A 10243-nucleotide genomic window follows, 5' to 3' on the forward strand; every position below is an offset into this window, starting at 1 on the left:
TAGGTGATTAATGAATGGTAATAATAAAACAGGGCATCATTGCTGAACTGCTGAAAGGACTTCTTTTTACTGATTATCACTTTTATAGTAATCTCAGAGAATGAATTCCATCATTATCTGTTTAGCAAAGTTCCTGCGTATGTACTTCCTCCATTGGATTACAATGAAGTCACATGATATCTACATTATACTTATTCAAATTCAACTACATGCACTTGACATGAAAGAGAAAACATGGAAAGAGGGGAAAAATCCCCCAATTTATAATTGTCTAGGCAATTCAGCCCAATATTCTGCTCAATGAGCATAAATATTCTGGTGTAAATATAAGATGAGAAATGTGAATCTTTCTTTCCATTGGTTTTGCTTCCATTGGTTCATGCCTCTCAAAGCGTGAACACTTCACTGTCCAAAGTATAACTCTAGGATCTTGACATACACATTTCTGTACAAGGTATTCCTAAAGTGCAGGCCAACAACTGCACTTTATCTGCTGCTAACTGAAGAAAGAATGCTCTCTGTTTCAAAGCTGGAGGGAAAACTGGCTCTATTGGAACTATTGAGAAATACTGTGTGTCTCTTTGAAGTAACAACTTCCTGAGGAGTTTTCCAATGCAATGTTTAAAAATGTCTTATTTTGAAATAATTTTAGACACAGAAGTTACAAAAATAGTTCAGAAAGTTATTGTCTATCCTTCAACCAGTTTCTCTGTGTTAACAACTTTCATCACCATAGTCTAATTATCAAAAGCAGGAGATAAAAGCCTCATACTACTGAAAATGGACACTGTTGTTCATGGTGTCCATAAATTGTTAATGTGGCTACATTGAGAACACAGGTTTTGCTTCCATCACTGTAATTTTATTGCAGTGGTGACAATGAGACCTGCAACATTTTTTTTTGGCTAGGCTCATGAGTAAAAATTGGATATAACAAGGCTTTTCAGTACTAGAAAAGATGAAGGAATAAATAGCAACGTACTCTTGCTATATTTAACTTCTAGGGTCCTAAAGTAAATCGCTCGAGGAAATTGGATCCCGAAGATTACAGGTGGGGAATTTTGAAGTGTGCCCATATTCCACTGGAGATCAAAGAAGCCCAACTAAAAGAATTGTGGGCTGACTCACATGACAACTTCTTTTTTGAAAGGGCTATTTTATCTCGAAGATTATGAGTTTGGAGGAACTAAGGTGATTGGCAGTGGAAAGAATCAGAACATGTGAAATTCCTTAAAAACTTATTGACATAATTTTGTCTATGTTACACATAATTAAAATAAAAGAACCCTTTACACTTTGTGCAGAAAAAAAAAATCGGGAGATAAACATGTGTACAAAAACTCTTAACCAAACTACAAAGCTTATTCGAATTTTGCCACATTTTCTCCAATGTCCCTTTTCTGTCCCAGAATCTGATCCAGGCTCCTACCTTTCATTTATTTGTTCCATTTTCTTGGTCTCCTCCAAACTGTGACGATTTCTCATTTTTCTTATCTTTCATGACTTTCCTCTGACTCCAGGAAGATAAAGAAAAGTAAATCAAGTCATTTTTAAGAATGTCTGAAGTAGGTATCGATTTCTTAGCTAAAAGATCTTGTGTAAGTCCCAAACCAGGATATTTTCTACAGAGGAGTATTTATCAGTTTGTCATTACATAAGTGAATGTACCAGGTGCCATTTACTGGAATGAATATAACTACCTGAGTGACAACAAAAGTAACAAACTGTTCTTGCTTTTGGATACTATTTTAGAGTTGGAGCCATTTCAGGCACTGGTGAAAGAATCTGTTAATGGTTCTCCATTTCTAACCCCTCAGATGGATTGGAGATTCAGCAATTTTGACTTTAGGTGCTTGATTTCTCAATGATCTTTCTGGGGCTTCCCTGCTGGTGCAGTGGATAAGAATCCGCCTGCCAATGCAGGGGACATGGGTTCGAGCCCTGGTCTGGGAAGATTCCACATGCCGCGGAGCAACTAAGCCTGCGAGCCACAACTACCAAGCCCGTGCGCGCGCCTAGAGCCCGTTCTCTGCAACAAGAGAAGCCCCCGCAATGAAAAACCTGTGCACCGCAACGAAGAGTAGCCCCCGCTGGCTGCAGCTAGAGAAAGACCGCGCGCAGCAACGAAGACCCAACGCAGCCAAAAATAAATTAAAATAAAATAAATAAATTTATTTTAAAAATAATCTTTCTGACGTTATTTAAAAGAAAAATGAGGTAAAATGTATAGATAAGTAAGAATCACCTCATGCAGAAACTTTCTAAGCAGTGATCATTTTAACAGCAGTAATTATCTGTTTGGTGCCAGTATATGCAAAAATATCCTTCAATTATAAACATTAAATGGGCATGAGAGCATCTTTTAGGGAATTTAAAGTATGGTAACAGAAATGGAAAATAATGGTTGAGACCTCAGAGGTTTAAAAGTTTTGTAAACAGAATTCAAAGATTAGTAGTCATCGATCTATATATATATATTAACTAATAAAAAGATAGATTTTTCATTGCACTTTTGAATATCAGTAGCAACATATAAGACTTTTTTCCTCAACCTTAGTGAGGTATAATTGCAAATAAAAGCTGTATATATTTAGGTTGTAAAACATGATAATTTAATAAACACACACATAAAATGATTACCACAATAAAGTTAATTAACACATCTATCACCTCACAGAGTTGTGTGTGTGTGTGTGTGTGTGTGTGTGTGTGTGTGTGTGTGATGAGTCTGGAGGACTTTCTGTTTTCAGTTTTTTGTTCTTTTAGTCTAAGATTTGAAAAAATATTGTGGTTTGTTTAGAGTCTGATTTGTGATTACCTATTTTTTTAAGTAAACTTTTTATTTTCGAATACATTTTGTTTACAGAAACATTGCAAAGATAATCAAGAGAGTTCTTACATAACCCTCGCCAATTTCTGCTGTTGTTAACATCTAACACTACAATGGTACTTTGGTTAAAACTAAGAAACCAGCATAGACACATGTCTTAAACTTGTGATTTTATTTAGATTTCCCCAGTTTTCCCATTAATATCCTCTTTCTGTTCTGGAATCCAATCCAGGGGGCTACATTGCATTTAGTTGTCACGTTTTCTTAGTCTTTGCCAACCGGTGACACTTCCTTTTATCTTGTCTTTAGTGATCTTGACACTTCTGATAGAAACTGGTTAACTGTTCTGTAAAACACCCCTCAGTTTGGGTTTGTCTGAGGTTTCCTTAGGGTTACATTGAGGTTACACATTTTTTGGCAAGAATTCCACAGAAGTGACGCTGTGCCTTTCTGAGCGCATCCTATCAGGGATGTATGATATCCACATGATACTTTGGTTAAGTAGTGACTGCCAGGCGTCTCCACTGTAAGTTTACTATCCCTCCCTTTCCATCTTCTATTCTTTGGAAGCAAGTCACTGTCTAGCCCACCTGCAAGAGGGACAAGAATAAGCTCCACCTCCTGGAGGGGGGCTTATCTCCATATATTATTTGGAATTCTTCTACAAGGAAGATTTGTCTACAAAGGACTTCTAAAATCTAACATTACTTAATTATCCAATTGATGTTGAAATAACGCTATTCATTTATTGCACACGTTTTGGGTAGATACCAATAAAGTACAAGGCATGCTAGGCCACTAACCTAATATATCCTAGTAGGAGAGAGAGATTAAAAACAAGTAAACAGCAAATGAAAAAATTACACATCAGGATAAGTGTTACAAATGATACTCAGTATGTCACGAGACAATGTGGTAATTCTGAGGTAGATCACCTGAGAGAGTGCGGTTTGGAAAAGTCAGAGGTGTTGACATTTGAATTGAGAACTGGAGAAAGAGAACAAGCCCATTCTACAAAACCTTTCAAATGATAGAATGGTCTGGAGGCAGGAAATTGTCCTATGACGTTTCATTTCACGTGTCAACTTGACTGGGCCACAGGGTGCCTGGGTATTTGGTTAAATACTATTCTGAGTGTGCCTTTGAGGATGTGTCTGCATGAGATTTACGTTCCAATGGGTAGACTGAGCAAAGCAGATGTGGATGAGCCTTATCCAATCTGCTGAAGGCCTGAACAGAAGCAAAAGGCTGAATGAGGGAGAATTTGCTCTCTCTGCCTGACTGTGTTAGAGCTGGGATATCGGTCTTCTCTTGTTTTCAGAAGAGGACTTGACCTGGAATTTACACCATTGGCTCTCCCGGTTCTTGGGCCTTGGGGCTTAGACTGGAGCCATATCATCAGTTCTCCTGGGTCTCCAGCTTGCTGACTTCAGCCTAACATATGTCCCCAGAACAGAAAGGGGGCTGGGGTGGCCCAAGTACAAGAGAAAAACATAAACTGCTATGAGAAGAAGCAGGGACATGGAGGAAGAATGATAAACTTCTATGAAGCCTGCCCCAGTGCCGTCTTGAGGACCCTGTGAGAAGGGGGTTTGAATTTTGCTCTAAAGGTTGTGGGAAGCCTTTCAAAGATCCTCAGCAGGAAACTTAAATTATATATTACATTATTTAAAGATCATTCTAGGGCCCACAGATGGTAAAGGGCAGACGCTCTGAGGCCAGCGCTGTAGGCTGAGCTGGAGATGTCTGTGTGTGGCCTGCGCTGTGTCAGCCTGGATGCAGAGAATTGAAGGGGTTCCAGAGAATGTTTGGAGGCAGAAATGACAGGTCCCCTGTATCATGGTGCTCTCTCAAGCGATTTTTATTAATTTTAAAAAGATAAAGATAACATTCTTACAGAATTTTAGGAGGTTAGATTTGTCCTAGGGAAGGGTGGGATCAAATTCCTGAGGAAGAGCACAGAGATATACGTACAAGGATGTTCACTGCAGCAAAAAATCAGAAATAAGTGTCCATGAATGTGGAATTGGTAAAACAGAACATCCGTTAGAAAAGAACACAGTAGGTTTTTGTGCATGGAAAAGAAATGATGTTCGAGAGATACTAAGTGAAAAAGCATGGTAGAGAAGAGTCTGCATAATACGATCCCACTGATGTGAATTAGAAGTGATTATCATTATGTCTACTCTATATTAAATATTATAAGAAAAAGTCTGATGAAGTATATCAATATATGTTAACAGCGGTTAACTCTGTTGACAGTGGTCATATCACGGTGCAGTGGAGATTATGAGGGATTTTTACATTATACCTTATACCTTTCTGTCTTACTAGAATATCTTAAAAAATGGATGAGAAAAAAAATTTTTTTTTTAGACGTGGAATTTTCCTTCCTTTCCATATAACTTATCTAATTAAAATATTCATCTTGGTAGTTACCACAAAAAAGTAACATAGAAAATTGTATTTACATTTTGGGACCAAAATACAAAGGAAGAGCAAGGTAATACCTTGCTCCTTTCCCTCCCACTTCCCGGAAAGAAAGAAAAAGCCCCAAAGAAACTGCTCATTACACCAAGGATCACAAAGGGTTAATTTGTAATTTGGTGATTTGTATGTAGTGTAGCACGGAAAAAAAAAATTGCACAAGTTTTCACAAATGAGACCGAAGGTTCAACATCATCCTGTGTCTGCTCTGCAGCCATTTCAATAACCCAGGAGAGGCGGTTGTTTAGAAACTCGGTTTTTCTTCTTCCCTCTTCTCACCAAGTCACATCCCTGATCCAGACACTCTTGGAGGGGAAAGGGGAAAATAATTTTTTTAAACCAGAGACACAAGCAGTACTTTTAGGATTAATAGGTACTTTAATGAAGTCTTTGAATCAGCTTTAAGAAATAAGTCCTATAAGTATAATTTTCCTTTATAAAGATTATGGATTATACTCAAACCAGGAAAATGGAGAATATTATTAATTAAGTTGAAATTATTAGTATTTCCAAAATGATGTTGAAAACATATTTATTCATTTCCTTCAAGTAACATCAAAAACAAATAAGTGTACAAAGATTTTCCTATGTCATTTATTTAGGCAATGGTTTCTGTGGTTTAGTCAAGAAAGAGAAACAGAAGTTTATTTGTGAAATAAAACTAAAGCTTTCTTTTTAAGTTGTGCTTTATGAAAAGACTATTAATGCTTGGTTATCTCTGAGCACCAGATTATGGATTATTATGGATGACTACCATTTTCTTTTTACCTCCTTTTTATATTTTCCAAATTCTCCATAATAATCACAAATCACTTTTGCAATTAAAAAAAATGTTTCATTAAAGTTAGGTGTCTATAAATTTAACAGTGTATCTGATCAATGTCAATCTGCTTGCACTTTCTACATGGCATCAAGTAGTTCTCTTTTTCTCAAAGACGGAAGTTTGCAGATCTTGTTTACAAACTGGGACCAAATGACTTTTATCGTGATCACATTGGTCCCTACCTCTCCCTCTATCCAAAATGACAAGGCAATATCTATTGAGCACACCCTGACAAGCAACTTTTTAAAGGTCATTACTAAAATGACTATGCAGGCCTTTCATCGAATTCTAGAGAACCACAAAGAAAGGTCAAAGCAAAGAGAAGCTGACTGTTAGAAAAACTCCAGCCTCTTACACCTTCTCTTAGCCACAGTCACATGGTATGCAGCAAATATTTTTAGGTTACACTGAGAAAGCTTGAAACTGCAGCTTTGGTGTGCAATGTGCAAAAAAAAAAAAAGAGAGAGAGAAGAGGGTTTTTTCATGACAATTGAAAATTTTATGCAAAGGGTGTGAGATCCTTGGATGAGTGTTATTTAGTAAATACTGCACAACATGCACATTGTACAACTGCGTAAAATAATTCTACTTTGCTTTCAACCACCTGAAGCCTTTCGTGCTTTCTGGTTTCAGCTTCTAAGCCGTGTAAATTATTTCTGACTCATTAGCCTTTCACCCTGGGGGCAACTCACAAGCTTCATAAAAGTGTGAATATTTTTCTGAAATCTCTTTTCCAGCCAATGAATTCATTTGCATTTTAGCCTCAGAATGTAAATCCCCATGGTGAAAAGCAACTAAATAATACTTGTCTCCCTCTCTTATATCTTCCCTTCTCTAAAACTGTCCTATTCATAATTAAAAGCACATAACCAAAGACCAATTCTACATTATTAGTTTACAGCTGGGGACCATAAGCTGAGGAGGGAGTTGGCAGCAGGATGATACAAACAGTACTAGGCCAGAGTTCCCCAAGCTTGGCCCAACTGACACTTTAGACTGATAATTCTTTATTGTAAAGGGCTGTCCTGTGTATTGTAGCATGTTCAACAATATCCCTGGCCTCTACGCAATAGATGCCAGTCATCAGAGCTGCAACTCCCCAGATGTGAACACCAAGAGTGTCTCCAAAATATTGCCAAATATCTTCTAGGGGACAAAATCGTTGTCTGCAACTGAGAACCACTGTACTAGATCAAAGACTACAGAAAGACTACAACAGGCCCTCTGTTCTCACCAATACAAATTGTTCCTTTGACCCCATGGCCAACCTCTATTTACCTAGCCACCACCAACATAAAATACAGATACTCATAAACGCCCTCACACTCTTCATCTCAAAGCCCTTGAAGAACACCATCTAGAGTTCTCCTGCTGAATAATATGTGGCCAATTTGTCTAGGAGGAGATAAGCAGACGCTGGTAACTTTCCCAGCCTTCCCTGACATGGCCGGTCATGCTTGTCACTTTTTTTTTTTTTTTGGCTGTGTTGGGTCTTCGTTGCTGAGGGCGGGCTTTCTCTAGTTGTGGTGAGCAGGGACTACTCTTAGTTGCGGTGCACGGGCTTCTCATCACGGTGGCTTCTCTTGTTGGGGAGCACAGGCTCTAGGCATGCGGGCTTTGGTAGTTGTGGCACACAGGCTCAGTAGTTGTGGCTCGTGGGCTCTAGAATGCAGGCTCAGTAGTTGTGGCGCACGGGCTTAGTTGCTCCGTGGCATGTGGGATCTTCCCAGACCAGGGCTCGAACCCATGTCCCCTGCATTGGCAGGTGGATTCTTAACCCCTGCACCACCAGGGAAGTCCTGTTTGTCACTTTTCAGGTATGTAAGTTCATAATGTCTTGACTTCTGAAGCTCATGAATGCCCCTAGTTTCTTTATCCATTACCTACACTGCAAACCCATGCTCCCCCATGAATATTGTTTCAACCTAATTTCCTTTAATTAAATGTTTATTCTGCCTTGCAATTGTTCTTCTCATTTGGCACTTAAGTACCCAGTTATGATCCAGGCTCAAAATATTTATTTCCTGAAATTATCCTAGATTTAGAGCCAATTAATTAAAACTGAGGGATGGGATTTATAGATTAAAAAAAAAACACTTTCCCTAATTCATCCCACTACAAAGCAACACATATTAGCTCAAATAAATTTTATTTTTATGCCTCCGAATATATCCAAGTTGTCGTGATTTTTTTTAATGAGGCAGATGATTCAAAATTCTTTTACTGATAATGAATTGATATGAAACTGAATTTGAATTTACTTAGTTGCAACTTCACTTCTCACTTTAAACAACTCTTTCTCAGTGATTGTCAGTACATAAAAAGCCCCTTTGCTTATAAACAACGCAGCTCTAATACATAACAGGGCCTTGCTTATTCTTACTTGATGCCACGCTTTTGCACATACATGAATAACACTAAAAATATATTTACGCACTTAGTGGAAACAGCCATACAAGAGTAACTGTAGGATTCCCTTTATATGAAATTCTAGAAAATGCAAACTACAACGTCTACCTGAAGATGGCAAGTTGGGTAGGGCTGGAAGAGAGAGAATACAAACGGGGCAAGGAAGCACCAAGGAAAATGGGCAGAGGGAGTGGTTTCCTCTGTGGAAGAAACATTCTTTTTTTTTTAAACATCTTTATTGGAGTATAATTGCTTTTAATTGCTGTATAACAAAGTGAATCAGCTATTATACTTATATCCCCACATCCCCTCCCTCTTGCGTCTCCCTCCCGCCCTCCCTATCCCACCCCTCTAGGTGGTCACAAAGCACTGAGCTGATCTCCCTGTGCTATGCGGCTGCTTCCTACTAGCTATCTATTTTACATTTGGTAGTATATATATGTCCATGCCACTCTCTCACTTCCTCCCAGCTTACCCTCCCCCCTCCCCGTGTCCTTAAGTCCATTCTCTATGTCTCTGTCTTTATTCCTGTCTCACCCCTAGGGTCTTCAGAACCTTTTTTTTTTTTTAGATTCCATATATATATGTGTTAGCATACGGTATTTGTTTTTCTCTTTCTGACTTACTTCACTCTGTATGACAGACTCTAGGTCCATCCACCTCATTACAAATAACTCAATTTCGTTTCTTTTTATGGCTGAGTAATATTCCATTGTATATATGTGCCACATCTTCTTTATCCATTCATCTGTTGATGGACACTTAGGTTGTTTCCATGTCCTGGCTATTGTAAATAGTGCTGCAATGAACATTGTGGTACATGACTCTTTTTGAGTTACGGTTTTCTCAGGGTATATGCCCAGTAGTTGGATTGCTGGGTCGTATGGTAGTTCTATTTTTAGTTTTTTAAGGAACCTCCATATTGTTCTCCATAGTGGCTGTATCAATTTACATTCCCACCAACAGTGTAGGAGGGTTCCCTTTTCTTGTGGAAGAAACATTCTTAATGAATTCTTCTCTATGGAAAACTCTGGAAAGTAGATTTACCATTAATAGATTCATAATCTTGAGTAAGCGTCTTAGTCTCTGATGGCCTGTTTCATCTTTGGTAAAATAAGAATGATGATACCTACCCTCTAAGGCATATTGAATGACATAATCTGTTTTAAGCTCTTAGGGCTGTGCCTGACATACAGGTGTTTTGTAAGTGTTCTTTTCTATGCCACTTCCCTCTTCTGTTCCCAGCACTGGCTAATAATTTGTGAGGTCCAGTGCAACATGGAAATGAGGGCTCCCTTGTTCAAAAATTATTAAGAATTTCAAGACAGCAACAGGAGAACATTAAATCAAGTGAGGGGCCCTTCTAAATGCAGAGCTACAAAGCCAGCCTGGCTCGCTCCCCTATGGTTGCAAGGTTCCATTTGTCTATTCTTCTACTAAATTTAAAGTCACTCTTCAGTTTGACAATTGACAGGGAAATAAATTCAATTAAAGAGGGCTTATGTGTGTTGTTTTTCAATGCTGGTTCACTTTTAGTCAAGCTGTTGAGTGTTAGTGACCCTAGGGCTCTTATAAAGGAACTGTTTTAATCTGCCATGGTATTTCCCTGGTTTGTATCATTCTCAACATGGAGGAATTGAAACAAAATACCTTAGTTGTCTACAAGTAATTGGACCCTTGATGATAGCCAAAGA

At 38.3% G+C, this 10243-nt stretch overlaps 1 non-coding gene across 1 annotated transcript; it reads left to right on the plus strand.

Moving 5' to 3' along the window:
- The first annotated feature begins 762 nt into the window (after window positions 1-762).
- LOC117307785 (small nucleolar RNA SNORA1) lies at window positions 763-897 on the plus strand. Its single transcript, XR_004521660.1, has one exon. It is a non-coding gene; the product is annotated as a small nucleolar RNA SNORA1 (small nucleolar RNA).
- The last annotated feature ends 9346 nt before the right edge of the window (window positions 898-10243 follow it).

The sequence above is a fragment of the Tursiops truncatus genome, chromosome 13 (assembly GCF_011762595.2).
Source record: "Tursiops truncatus isolate mTurTru1 chromosome 13, mTurTru1.mat.Y, whole genome shotgun sequence".
Lineage (NCBI taxonomy): Eukaryota > Metazoa > Chordata > Mammalia > Artiodactyla > Delphinidae > Tursiops > Tursiops truncatus.